The sequence below is a fragment of the Callospermophilus lateralis genome, chromosome 5, assembly GCF_048772815.1.
Source record: "Callospermophilus lateralis isolate mCalLat2 chromosome 5, mCalLat2.hap1, whole genome shotgun sequence".
NCBI lineage: Eukaryota > Metazoa > Chordata > Mammalia > Rodentia > Sciuridae > Callospermophilus > Callospermophilus lateralis.
The window spans coordinates 137,041,872-137,057,257 of record NC_135309.1 but is presented as its reverse complement, the minus strand read 5'-3'; positions in this window follow the sequence as shown (position 1 = coordinate 137,057,257).

Genomic DNA, 15,386 nt, shown 5'->3' with positions numbered 1-15,386 from the left:
AGTCTTGAATTTTAAATGCATTTACCAAAAATAAATTATACATGATTGAGAAGTTTGATATGGTTAAACTGACTGGAACATTACAGAACATAAACATATTGGAATGTCACAAGTTACCTCAAATATGTTCACTTTTAATGTTTTTATGTATGAATTAGATATAAATTTAAATTTAAAAAGAAGTATTTGTTAAGTAAATATATAAGTCAAGTATATTTAATAAGTAAAATGAATATTTATGACCAAGGATATTATACTCAATATTGAAATCAGTAAATATTACTCAAGACATGTATGATTTCATTTGAATAAGACTAAAATTAAAGTAAGTGTAGTAAAATAACACATGTTATATATTTTTCTTTATAACAGTCTATTCGCAGGTTACCCTATCTCCTGTAACCACTCAAGTAATGATATGTTAAGTAAATACAAATAAAAATCAACAATTTTTTAAATTTATTTTTTGTAGTTGTAGATGGACAGCATGCCTTTACTTTATTTGTTTCATTTTTATATGGTGCTAAGGATTAAACCTAGTGCTTTACACATGCTAGGCAAGTGCTTTGCTACTGAGCTGCAGCCCCAGGCCCGCAAATGAAGACTTTTTTAACTGGGAGTTTTCAACCAGATGAAATTTATATTTGTAAAAATCACTTCACTACCACAGCAGTATATTAGCTCTAAAATGGATTGCTCTCAAGAGTCTAGTGTGTAAGAAAGAGGAAAGAAAGTGTTAACACTCATTAAATAATTAAATTATCATCTGAATGCATTACTTTTTTATTCATAAATCTATCCTCACTTTTATCATTTAACTTGACTCTATTATTTTTCAGAAATTGCATACAAACAACAATTAATTCTTTCTTTCTATTGGCTCTTAAACCTTGCCTATACCAAACAGCAGAAAGCATTAAGGTGAACACAAAAGATAAAATGCTAAAAATCCTGACAAATATTTCCAAAGCCCTGATGACTAATACTTGCAATCATTTCCATTCATGATACCACATGGTCATTTACATGTGAATATGTATTTTGTCAAACTAAATAAGTTCATATATTACATAGCTGTATTGATTCTTTTAAAAAACAAATATTTAAATAATCTGATCTGAGTGTAGTTGCATTATTAATTTTTAAAATTTCATCAGTGGTTTATATTTTTGTAGATTAGAAGAAATTTTTTAATTAATATACTTATAGATTATACTGATTATAGAGATAATGGTAGATGCACTTAGAAATATATGCAGGATTTTAGGATCAATTGATGAGATAGTGGATCATAAACTTTTATTTTAGTACAGTTCACCTTATTCTCTATCCATGTTCTACAAAAGGAAAGAGCCCACTGTTGATGGTGACTATGACCCCTCCCAACTCAGGACTACAGTCCTACAGGGATAAGTCCAAATGTGCAAAGTTCCCTATACTGGGCTTCCAATTTGAATTTGTTCTCTTCCACTATGTTCTAGGTCCTCTGCACCTCCTTCCTGACTCTCCTTGCTATGCTCACCTCGACATTAGATCCCAGTGCACAAATCAGTATCCCCAAATCTAAATTAATTAATTAACGTTAGAATGAGCATGGACTCCTCAAAAAAGATATAAAATCTGAAGTGTTTATCAAAGGAAGTATGAACAAAAGAGAAAGGCAGCTCAGGATGAAGTTGGAGAAACAGATTCTTTTATATTAAAAAAAATTCACATTAGCAATTTTCAAATACATTTTGATAACTGCAATACTGTGACTATGTTTATCCAAATATATTTAGCAGTTTTACAACTATTTTGCTACTTGAGATGAATTAACATCAAAAGACCATAAGTCATTCCCACCATTTGTAATTCTGTTTATCACTACTCATTTTGATAAATAGTGTTGTGCTCCCTCTCTCTTTTAACACTTATCATTTTCTTTCTATTTTGGATAAAGAAAATTTAACTCTAATATTGTGATTGCAAGTTACAAAATAACATTGATAAACAGGTGCACCTAAAAATTTTTCAAATCATGGAGTAGAATTTATAGAAACCATTACAAATGATAAGTCCTTACATCTTGATTTCTTGTTTTTAAATTTGAATTTAATATTTTAATTAGGGAATGATTAAACCTTTAGTGATTTTAATAAATAAATTCTCTTTGATTGTGTATTTTCCAGAAATGTTTTATCCATTCTCTGTAATTGATTTAGTAAGAAACACAAAGTGTTAAGCAAATATACTTAATTTAAGAAACTATATTCAGTGGAATATTGACTATTAATACTTATTATCAAAATATTTGTTCAATCTTGGTGCTTTTACAGTCAAAGGGTACTTTGTTGCAGGGATCATGGTATAAAATAATAATAAATACAGATCTTCACAAAAAAATCACCAAATCTCACTGTATAAACAAATTGTTCCAACACAGATCTTTTTTCCTCTGTTTTTCTTGAAATATGTTCTGATACCATACAATTAACAAATGATTCAACAGTTTGTTTTCCTCTTGTTATTATTTCATTTTTATAGTGCTGAAAAGCTGGCAAAGATTAAGTACTTCCCCAGGGGCTTGATAGATGTGACATTTGACACATGGTAGTAATAGTTGAAGTCTGTTTTTCTTTACTCCACTTATGCACATCATGTAAGTAAGAGGTATATAGGATAACCAAAACAGTATTTATATACATAATATATCTGATAAATTAGTTATCTATCCATTATGATAATGGTTCCAGATTTTGACAGTAATGAATCTTCTTGGCCAATTGTATATTAAAAGGGTAGTATGTAAGTGCTACCAGGCAAAACACAAATTTATAAATACCTAGGAGAAAAGGCATTCCATCACACTTATAATTCACTCAAAACCCCACTACATCAGGCTGGGGTTGTAGCTCAGTAGTAGAGCACTTGCCTAGCACATGTGAGGCACTGGGTTCCATCCTCAGCATCACTTACAAATAAGTAAATAAATAATGAAGGTATTGTGTTCATCTACAACTAAAAAAAGAAAAAAAAAGAACTCACTACATCAAGAACATCAAGGAGATGTCTCTAATCCCTTTTTCAGATACTCAATTCTATCATAACTCCCAGTTAAATCAAGACATTTATGAACAGCAGTAGAATCAAGAACTGTAGTGGAACCCCCTTTCTCCACAGAAAAGTCTTACCTGGGCTTCTCCAGAAATCTTCACCATGGCTGATTTTGGGACTATCAGTCAAAGAGTCTCTGCAAAAGAGTTCAATGTAGATAAGCTTCCTATTTTTGTGTCGCCCTGTTTTACTTGGCCACTGGCTGGGAAAATATCATCAATCCAGGTGCTGGACACCCACTTACTAGTTTTTCACAAACATATCCAGTATAGTAGTTTGTAGAAATGTGCAAACCCAGGCTCTGGCCTTGAGCTGGGCTTCACAGAGGTGTCTCATTTTTAAGATAAGAGAAGTTACCAATTGGGCTCCATGGTAATAGCTGGCAGGGAGAGGAAAGAAAGGAGAGAAGAAGCTCTCCACTTCTCAGGTGTTGTCTTTAAAGAGTTAATTTGCCAAGAACAATGAAACAACAACAACAACAACAAAACTGCTTTTATGTGAACTTCTGCAGACTGTGAACTTCTGAGCTCCTCCCCTTACATGCTGGGTATAAAATTCTGAAACTACCTGAACTCTGTGTTCAGAGGATTGATTGATTACAGCAAAAGTTGTGCCTTCTGAACCTGGCTGCAGCCAAATAAAGCTGTTTCTTGCTATCTTTGGTGCTTTGCCTGTCTGTCCCTACAACAGAACCATCTTTTGAAGCACTTACCACCATAAATATTGGTAAAATTACTTACATAATCAAATTATTATTTTCCTTGCCAGAGCATGAGTTCCATGAAATTGAGGACTCGGTGAGTTAATTGAATATCATCAGATACCCAGTAGTAAGTAAAACATTAGGCACATTTCAACTGCTCCATACATAATTGGGGAATGAGTGACTAAATATAAGGAATTATGAAATTTTGCATTCTGATTTAATGGAAGCTTCCAGTGACTTGACATTAGAAATTGAATGTTACAGAGAACTAGGCCCCCTCAGTAGAAGTCAAGTGCAATTTATCATCCTTGTTTACTAATGACTAGCAGATTTATCAATGTGTTTGTCTGTTAAATGTCAATATTGATTACTGTTCAAACATTGACCTGTGATGAGACCTCTCTAATCCACAGGTGCTATCACACTACTTCAACATTATTATGAGTAAATAAGTAGTTCAGCTACAAAATTGTGTATTGCAATGCTGAATGGAAATCTAAAGCCCTTTGTTCAGAAAAATTATTATGAAATTTAAGTATACAACAGAAGTAAACCAAAAAGTGGCCCTGTTTATCTACATGGAATACTTACCCCTAAAGCACTCCCTATGGATAAGGGATAAGACTCTTGGTTTATTTTATTTTTACAATAGAATTTTATAAAATTTATCCTTTTTCTTTGTGTTCTCTCACCCCCTCCTCTTTCTCTTTCATAATGTCACACTCTGAGGATTATATAGGGCAAGTATTATTGACAGAGGAACTGGGGAAGGGACAGATATTTGTATGGAAAATAAGCAATCATCATCATTGGAAATCAAAAAAGAAAGGAGTTAAGAGCATTTGTATTGTCAACAGACTGTTTGAGTGGAGCGTCACAACTCTGGAATTTTCACTGCCATTCTTCCCCTAGAATGTTGATGCTGAAATGAAAACCAAAGCTGACATTCATCAGAGTTGTAACACTCTATTTTGGAACCTTGAGAGTCACTACTTCCACATTCATCACCCACTTGACAAAATTCCTTCTTTTTTCCTCTTCCTTTGTCTTAATTTCTGTTTCTTTCATTAGATAATTAAATTCTTATTTAGACAGAATTATGATTATAGCGCTCCTTCACAATCTCATAAATAGCATAATGTTTTAAAATGATTCTGCATACGATATATAATTGTTAAAATAATAAGTGATGAATAAACAAATTTCTCATTTACAAATTATGAGTCTTAATTCATTTTTTTCTCCTTTTTTTCATTGCCTTAAAGCAATGTGGGAAAAAACTTTTTCTGATCTTAATTCTCAGAATCACCTTGATACTTCAGAAAAGAAAACAATGACAGCACTCCCATTGTTTGTGATTTAGTAAGTTTGAGATGAGACCTTAGAACTTTTAAACTAATGCTATTTGTGGCTAGACTCTATTTTGAGAGCCATTTTTATGAGTCGTAAAACTGCTTGTGGAGAGATAAAGTCTACTCCTCTGCAAAGTTTTCCTAAGAGACAGGGTAGACTTGTGGTTGGTGTAGGTGAGTTCCCCGGTGGACACATTCAGAAAGTCTCAGAGCTGGAAAACTTGAGTGGCATTCCACTGAGCTATCATGTACTTCCTGGGATATTTCTGCCAGAACTCAAACTGAGTCTAAAGGCTGTGACATGCTTTTAGAAAAGAGTGGAAAGGGGGAAAAGAGTGAAAAGGTTAGGAAGGATCAAAAAGAGATCAAAGTTTATAACTTTGTAAAACAAAATTCATCTTTCCCTTTTTCTCAACATTTGAATTACAATAGTGGAAGTAGCTTCAAGAGTAAGAAGCACTAAGAAACAACATTTTTACATGTTTAATGTCTTGTGCACACATAAAATTATAAAAAGAATGACCCTGTTTGGTACCTTTCTGCTGGGTCAAAGTGAATTCAGAAAATAAAATCATGAAAATAATTACATTAGAGTAACTTTATTAAATTTTCTTTATAGACTATTATGATAGGCTAACATCACAGCCTTTCTGGGAAAACATGCTCATTAGGCAATATTTTCACCTTTGGCCTCCAAGGCTGTGTTGGATCTGTAGCCTCTCTAGCCACATGTTTTTGGGGTGATGGATATGAATATAATGACTTAAGAAAAGCAGCGGCTTTTCTTTTTTTTTTAATTGACAGAAATTCTGTGTATTTGTGCAGCACGGTGTGATGTTCTCATCTATGTACACATTGTTGAAAGATTACATTAAGCTAATTAACATATCTGTCACTTCAATTTATCCTTTGTTGTGGTAAGAATATTTTAAAAATGTAACATTGTACAAATTTTTAAAACTAAAATACATTATTATGAACTATAGCTACTGTCCAATGCAGTAGGTCACCAAAACTTACTCCTCCTATCTTACTGAGTCCATTTCCTCTGATCAGCATATTTCCTTTCCCATCCCCCCAATCCTGGGTCTGCCTTTGGTAACTATTTCTCTACTTTTTTTTTCATAAAATTGACTTTTTGGGTTCTACATATATATGAAAACACATACTATTGGTACAAAGATTTTTAAAATAATATGGAATCCCTCCCCCCCCCGAAAAAAAAAACAACAAAGAATAGAATTATCATCTACCAATCTAATTGCTAGGCATATATCTCAAAGAGTTAAAATCAATGTGTTGAAGGAATATCTATACATCCATATTTATTTTAGCTTTATTTACACAATAGATAAGATTTGAAAGCAATATATGTATCCATCAAGAGATTAATGCATTTAAAAATGTGGATAGAATATGCAGTGGAATATTATTCAGTCTTTAAAACCAAGGAAATGGAAATATTTGTGAAGACATGATGATAACTGTACTAAGTGAAATAAGTCAGGCACTAATGTAGATTTTGCTATGTTTAGTTCATGTCATGGTCAATACCTCCTTGGAAGAAGGATGAAATATAAAGGTCCCATGATATGAGTGTATGAGAAAGAGTCACAAGAAAAGAGAAATACACTTGCTAATGAGGCAGCTGGATCCTACATCACCTAAAACGTGGTGGGGAGGTTGATAGTTTCCACTGAGTAACTAAAGTTCATGGTCTACTTAAATTACATAAGTCACAGCTCTGCTAACATTCTAAAACAAACATCATATGTACTTACACAGTATTATGGCAAATGATATGAATCATCACTGCTCTTGCTACTCCCTTACATTTGATTGAAGTTAATTTACATAGAAATCATTGTATTTGTAAATAATAGTCTTGAGAGACAACTTCCTAGTTATCTCATATTTCTCTACTGATTTCCTTTCTCTCTGGCCTATCTCTTAAGGACATTTGTATTTGGAAAAACTTGGGTGAGAGAGATAGTGTCCTATCAAAGTAAAGATTAACACATTATACAATAAAACAAAATGCTTCCCTTTGGAGCAAAATTGAGGACATTTTTCTCATAGCCAATCAAAGAAAAAAAAACAGTAATTTTCCTTAAGTTGGGGTTCTTTAGCTAAGATGAAAATTCACGGCATATACAGTGTTCACTTGTGCTCATCGCAGCTATTACTCAGAGAAGGTAAGGGGGAAAAAGAAGGTGATCCAAACATGTGGTCATTGTTATGCTTTCACTATTAGGTGTTCCCCAAAAGTTTGTGCAAAAAGGTTTATATGTGAACTGACTTGGTTATGAAAGCCTCAACCTAATGAGTTATTAATCCCCTGGTGGTAACTGTCAGCAGGTAGTGTGTGGCTGGAGCAAGTAGGTTATTGGGAGGGGCTTGTCTTTGGAGCATATATTCTGTGTTTGCTAAGCAGAGCTCTCTCTCTGCTTCATGGTGCTGTGTCCTGAGCTGCTTTTCTCCACCAAACACTTCTGCCATGATTTTATGCCTTGCTTAGGGCCCCAAAGAATGGAGTCAAATGTCTATAGACTGAGACTGCTGAAACCACAAAGCTCCAAATAAAAGTTTTCTCCTCTAATTGTTCTTGTCAGGCCTTTTAAGTCTCAGTGGTGAAAAAGCTGACTAAAACAGTCATATTGCTTCCTGTCCCCTTTGTCTCTGAATCAGGAATCTTGTGTTTTCTGAAAGTGTCCATGAAGCTGACAAGGCTGATTTGTTGGGTTGGGTAGATATCATACAACTAACTGCTCTTAGTAATAATAAAGGAAGGAAAGTAGGAAGAATGAAATGATATTTTTAAAGTGACTAAATAAAAATAAAATTGGTGGTTTGTCTATTTTTTAACAGAATAAACAGGAAATGCATTTTAAAATACTGCCTTTTTCTTAAAACTCTTCTAAGAATTCTTAGAATGCCTTTTCAAAATGACAATATTGATTTAAAAGCTGCTTTTATCTATCAGACCTAGTCTCTGCACTAAAAATGCAACCTAAAATACAACATAAACATAAAATATTATATTTATGCTCATTAAATGCAATTGCAAGCACATTAGATTTGTGATTTGTTTTTTTCTACCATTCTATTTAATTCCAAAGGTATTTCTTTCATTCACTTCCTCAAGCATAAAGATAAATCTTAACTAGAAAATATAAAATTAATTTTTTACTATTTTCACTTCATCAGTGTTTCAAAATTTTATATATGCCACTAAACTTATTATTTAGGTATAGACGGAAGCAGTCTTTTTGAGTAAGAATTTAGTTTTCAATCAACATGAGAATTATTCAATCTATTTTTTTTTCTATTTTCATATGAAGATAGGAATCAATTTACTTGTAAATCTTTTCATATGTAACAAAAATTTTTACATTACAAATTATAAAAATAAGATCAAACAATGCAATTCAGGTTTACTCTAGAAAAGTCAAGAAAACACCTGGCAACCTTTATACCTTAAGTGCACAGAACATGATGATTTACAACTGGAAGGGAGCAAGAAAAATAAATAAATAAATTTAAGACCACATTTTCTTTCTCTTGATTGTTTTGCAAAATAAATGCATTTTTTTGAAACATCACTGATTAGTTGAATTTTTCAACCTTATTTTTCTCTGATTCCATCTTTTCTCTTTTCACTTCCAATTTTCTGGAGCAAAGAAATGTTGAGATATATTTAATTAGTAGAAATGTCAGTAACAGGTCAGTCTTATATAACAGAAAGCACTCTAGCTACTTTAGGAAATGATAATAATAATATAATTTTGGAAGGTGATGTTTAACAACATAAATCATAAGAACTAGGCCTCTATGAAGAGCACTTCCAGTTCCCAGAATAACATCTCCAATGCTGTTGTGTCAAATGCTTCCACCATTGCCTCAAGTAATGTAGACTGCAAAATCATGTTTGCTCAGCTTGTCTACAGAACAAATTAAATGTCTTGCATTATGTCTTTCTCCTTGCTTAGTTCAGTTTATAATTAAGAATGATGAGGGCAACTGAGAAAAAAAGACTTGGATCACCCTCTACTCTCAACCTGATCACAAGTTGACAATGAAAATGTAATTTTTAGTTTTCCAAAACTCTATCATAAGGTAGATGAAGAGGAGATTGGGGCGGGGGCAGGGAGGTGGCTGGATCAAACAAACTGTGATTGTCATTTCTATCATCATATTTTGTAGTTTCTATCATTATATTTTTGGAGAGTGAAGCATTATGGACATTTTCTACTCTTATACTCTTATCTCATACTCATAGAAAGTGAACTCTTCCCATTCCACTAATCTCTCTTCCATTTTGACAATTTCCCTATTGTCCCACTCTCTTTTTTCCCCTTCATTTTGTTTTAACTTCTAATAAACCATTAGACCATTGACTTTGGACCTGGCTTATTTCACTTGGCATGATGTTCTCCAGTTCCATCTATTTACCAGCAAGTGCCATAATTTCGCTCTTTATAACTGAGTCAGTCTCTCTCTCTCTCTTTCTCTGTGTGTGTGTGTGTGTGTGTGTGTGTATATGTGTATATGTGTGTGTGTGTGTGTGTGTGTGTGTGTGTGTGTGTGTTTACTTCATCCATTCATCTGTCCACAGGCATCTGAGCATCTGGGCTGCTTCAATAACTTGGCTATTGTGAATTGTGCTGCTATAAACATTGGTATGCCTATATCACTGTAGTATGCTGATTTTAGTTCTTTTGGATAAAAACTGAAAAGCAGCATAGCTGGGTCATATGGTGATTCCACTCCTAGTCTTTTGAAAAATTGCACGTTGCTTTCCATAGTGTTTGTACTAATATGCAGTCCTACCCAAAATACATGTGTAATTTTCCCCCACATCTTCACCAGCTTTTATTATTTGTATTCTTGATGATTGTCATTCTGATTAAAGTTAGATGAAATCTCAACCTACTTTTGATATGCTTTTCCCTGATTTCTAGAGATGTTGAACATTTTTTTTCACATATTTGTTGGCTATTTGTATTTCTCTGAGCAGTTATTTTTTAAAAATAAACTTTTTAGCAAGTTACTCCTTACAGACTTATATTTATCATTTGGCTACTGCTTGACAACATTTAGACATATAATAATTCCACATGGAATGAAAGATTTTTTTATTTAATTGATTTTATTAAAGTTTCCCTTTTTTGTAGAAAGTTCCACCTTCATAGGTACAATAATTATAAAATGAAAGTATGCTCTTCAATTTTTAGTGCTTTATGATAACTAGAAGATAATTTTTGCGTACCTTTAGATGTAGTTTTAAAAATCCTATGCTGAACTATCATTTTAATGTTTTTACCAGGATTTATTTGCTTTTAGTGGAATGTAGGTTTTCTTCACATCAAAGGACATTTTTTGAGGTACAGATTTATTTATTCCATTCATAAAGAGTTTCCTATAATTTTTGCACTTTCATTCATTCATTTCAATTTTCATGCCTTACCATTTCCTAGTGATGGGGGTGACTATGGGGAAGTTTTATCTAATTTACAAGGTTGATTTACATAGGATTTACAAGCAAAACTCAAAAGAAATATGAAAACTTGCAGAATCTTAAGTTAACTCATGGAAAAATAAAATATAGAAAGAATTGAAAAATAATATTGTTTAATAAAACAAAATCCATTCTCAAATGTTTAATTTCTAACCAATGTTCTATTTATTCTTTATTTTAGCCTTGATGTCTAAGCCACACTGTCAACAGGATGACATATGTACTCAGATATAGAGTATGGAGAACTTTTATGAGGAGGGCCTTAAGAAACTTGTGATGACTATTAATACATTCATTTTTCAAATGCTGTTCCTATCTCTTTTTCTCCTATTTCTATATATTTTTTAAAAGTTAGAATACATTGGTTTTGCTTAGCTTTTATTAAATGTCATCTAATTGTAAAAGATAATACAAAAATTGGTAAATTATTTTTTGCGCTTCAAATTTTAAAAATTTAATTATAATTATTTTTACATGCATATTAATCACGAACATTGACAAAATTTTAATTTGAAACAAGAACAAAAGTTTACACTTTTCTACAAAAGTGTAGTATATATAATATACTACCATATGATACACAGATGTAACAGGAACTCTTATTTGTATCCAATTCTGCCACTGCCTTTTCTAGGAGCACCAGTGAAGTTATGGGGGCAAATATTTTTCCAGAGTAAATACTGCTTCTCCAAGTCTCCCTATTAACAATTTGCTACCAAGTGTCTCATTTCCAGCAATGCAATCATAAAAAATGATGTGTATACCTGGGTCTCATCTTTAAATGGAAGGAAGCATTCCTCTCCATTTTATTCCTCTTTCAGAATATAGATTTGGAGTGATTTCTCTCATAGCATATAAATGAATTCAACTCTTTAAAAACACTGAGAATCCAGACAAAGAACTTAAGTTTATGATGACTATTAATGCAGAACTATCATAGAAACAGCAATTTATTTTTAAAAAGCTTGCTTTGATAATACATCATTGCTGTATATATTCCAATTAAGAAAATTGAATTTTACTTCAGATCTCAGCCTTTGATTATTTTCTTCATTAGTCACTTAAATATAATCCAAATTTTTTTCATATTATACCTCCATTTATTCTGATATTAGCAACAAACATGCAAAAATAATTAATAAGAGAACAATCAACTTTTATGTGTGCACCTCATCAACTACATTTAATTAAATGCTATATAATTTACTAATAGTGTCTGAGCGTTTGAAATTTCTCTTGGAAGACAACTTTAATGTATAAATACTACTATTATATGCAAGACACAAATACAACCTATTGACATATATATGGGCTCTGAAATAAAAGGACATTGTTGAAAATGTATGGTTACATGATTCACAGAATTCTGGAGCTATTATTATGAAACAATTTTATATATCCTAATTTCCTCATGTTTAAAATTTCAAATAATTTTAAACTTCTAACTATAATAAATATTATCCAGCTGAGGGAAAATGTTTAGTATGCTCGAATATAATACTAGATAATACTAGTTACCAACACTGGTCATATAATAACCTGTGACACATTGAAGGTTCTTTGAAAATGAATTTAGAATGTCATTCTCCCCCACTGAACCCGGGTTTGAGTTTCCTTTCTCTTGCAGTTTGTGATTTTATCAGGGGCCTCCTGATGGTTAGAATGATCAAATAAATACTGAAGAGGTAGTAAGTCATCCCCAAAGCAGTGCTAGACTGGAAGTACCAATATGAATATTTAATTTTGATTCTGTCCCTAGTTAGCAAAACATTTAACAGTCTAAGTATTATTATTATTATTATTATTATTATTACTAGTAGTAGTAGTAGTTATAGAAGTAGTAATAGAACTGGGGATTGAACACAGGGACTCTCTACCACTGAACCACACCCCCACCCCCAACTCCTTTTAAAATTTTTAAATTTTGAGAAAGGGTCTTGACCTCATTAAATTGTTAAAGGTGGCCTTGAATTTATCATCATCCTGAGTCAGCCTCCCAAGCCCCCAGGATTATAGGTGTGCTCTAGGGCACCTATAGATCTTTAAAAGATCTTTAAAAGATTTTAGAAAAGATGATGTTCATAATTTCTCTTTCTCTATATAATTACATAGTGTAAGTTAAGTATATTGTATATGAATGTATTAATATATATATATATTTTTTTTATGGTTGGCACTTTAAAAAGAAATCTATGTGTAGCCAGAAAAATATGTAGGTGGTAATTATTTTGTGGAGCTATACTGACATCCTTTGGTAAGGTTTTGGTTGATTATAATTTAATATATTGAAAGATAAATAGGGAGTCAGACAATTTCATGGCTGATAAGTAGATAAAAACCTTCAAATCCATTTAAATCTGTCCATAGACTAATTTGGGTATGAAATTCATATTTATGAGAAATAAAAGTTAAGACAAAAAGAAACTAGATCAAGTCCAAAATCTAAATATTTTAATAATACTAACTACATATTAATTATTAATAAAACATTTTCTCTCTAAAATATTGAAGTACAAAGCTGGTAAGATTAAGCAGATAAAACTTCCAAATTATGAGCACAGTATTTTCTCCTTATGACAATAAACAACAACAATAACAACAACAACAGAAACGTAAATGGAGAATCAAGGAGAGAAAGTTTACTAAAAAACAAACAAATAAACATTTGAAACTGCAACAACTATTACTCTGGTAACACATCAGGTCTGATGGCAATTTGACTTGGCGCTCCCATTAATACTTGGGAGTGTGGTGACAACATGGTAAAGAAAAATATATGCTAGAAGAAAAAAAAAAAAAGAAGTATCTATTTAGAAAAAAAAAAATAGGAAGAAGAAGAATTGCAAGAAACAATTGCAGAATCCTGTTCCTCGGATTGTATTACGGACGCAGGCGGATTAGATTGGGCTGATTACCTTTGCTTGAAACAGAGAGTCTTTCTGCCCTGCGGGGGAGGGGACTCCTTTCAAGCAGAGCCCTCCTCTTGGATGCGCCCTCCCCTTGCATTCACTTGCAAATCGCTGTGTGCTCGCAGAAGCAAGCACTTCCCCAGTCTCTAACCTTCCCATGGCGAGTGCTGCAGCTCCATCAGCAGAACCTTTCTCTCCGTGCGAGCAAGGGCTTTCCCCCGCCTTTCTTTCTTTCTTTCTTTCTTCTTCTTCTTTTTTTTTTCTCCTTAATCAGAAGCACTGAATGAAAGCCAATCAGAGAGAGAGCTCGCCCCCGTTTTCTTCGGTTCCCTGCCGTCCAGAGTTAAAAGTGATGCTGAGAGAAAGCTTGAGTTAGATTGAAGTAGAATCAGTGATAGAAAATAATAGCAGAAAACAAACAAAAAGGGGACATAGTGACAGTTTCTCCAGGGTTATTTTGGCTGGAACCAACTTCCGCTATCCAGAAGCTCATAAAAAAAAAGGTAGGAAGACTTCACCTCTTTTCTTTAACTCCCTTAAGGTCTTTATCTTTTCTTCTCTTGGGGGAGATATGTTTGTTTTTTAAGTTGTATTTAACAATTATTTCAAAATAATTATGTTTAATAAACAAATAAGGATACAACTCTTTATAGCAGATTCCAGAAAAAACTGAGAATATCTATATAGGTAATGCAAAGCTGGATAAATTATATATTATGCTCAACAGTAGATCATGTTATTAGAGTTTGCAAATTCATTCACTCTGAACAAACGCTAAAATTTTATTGTGGAGTGTAATTTATCATGCTCATATTTGTTTATTTTAACAATCAGTTTAAGAAGGAACATTGTTGCTGTGAACTCTAACATCACCTAGCATTACTTTGCATTCCATATGAATGGATTCACTCTATACTTTTTCATAGTCATAATTCATTGTATCTTCAATATAAAGAGAGATGACAGGCAGAAGAGAGATTCCTTGAAGCTGTCAATGGTCACTAAGAATCTATATATACAGTAGATTGACATTCATTAGAAATAAAATAGGCATAATGCCTATATTCACATTTTAAATCTGAGTCAGAAGTATGAGGGGGGATAGATTAAGAAGGGGGAATTAAATGCATGTAGTCAGCAGTTGCAGCATTTATTGTCTATGCTGCAATAAAATCCATATTTTATGTGGTGTTAAATTAATGCAGCATATTGCAAGTCTAAATGCCTGTCCCCAACAAGTAACTATTGATAGCATTATAAGTATGGGTAAAAACAGGAGTCTGCAAGTGTTTTTATGCCTTCAAATAAAAACCTGCTATCTCTTTATCATTAAAAAAGGGGAGTCTATAGGTACACTCAAAGACAAACATCATTTTAGTACCAACCTATCATCTTTTGCTTTAAAAAAAGCAGATCTGTTTTCTTAATTGTGGTCCTTTATTCCAGTAAAAGCTTTTATTATCCAAATCAGCACATCCATTTCTTCTCAGGTTTTTAGAGGTGCATTATTTTTTCTTATTTTTTCTCTTGAAGGATCTATATTAAAAATAATCTGTCCCTCTGATGCTGACAGCTGTTATACTTCAATGCATATGTTAGTAGACTTTCTCTCTGAACACCATCCCCCTCTCTATATTTCTTTAAAACATAGCTACAAGAGCTTCTCTGTGGTGAATAACACTTGGCAGGAGTGTGCTCATTTTTTAGGTCTGGTATGGTGAGGATTTTTAATTAGTAGAACTTTCATGAAAACATTATGTCATTGACAGAGCTGCCTGTTCATTTTTAGTTAAGGTGATGAAAAA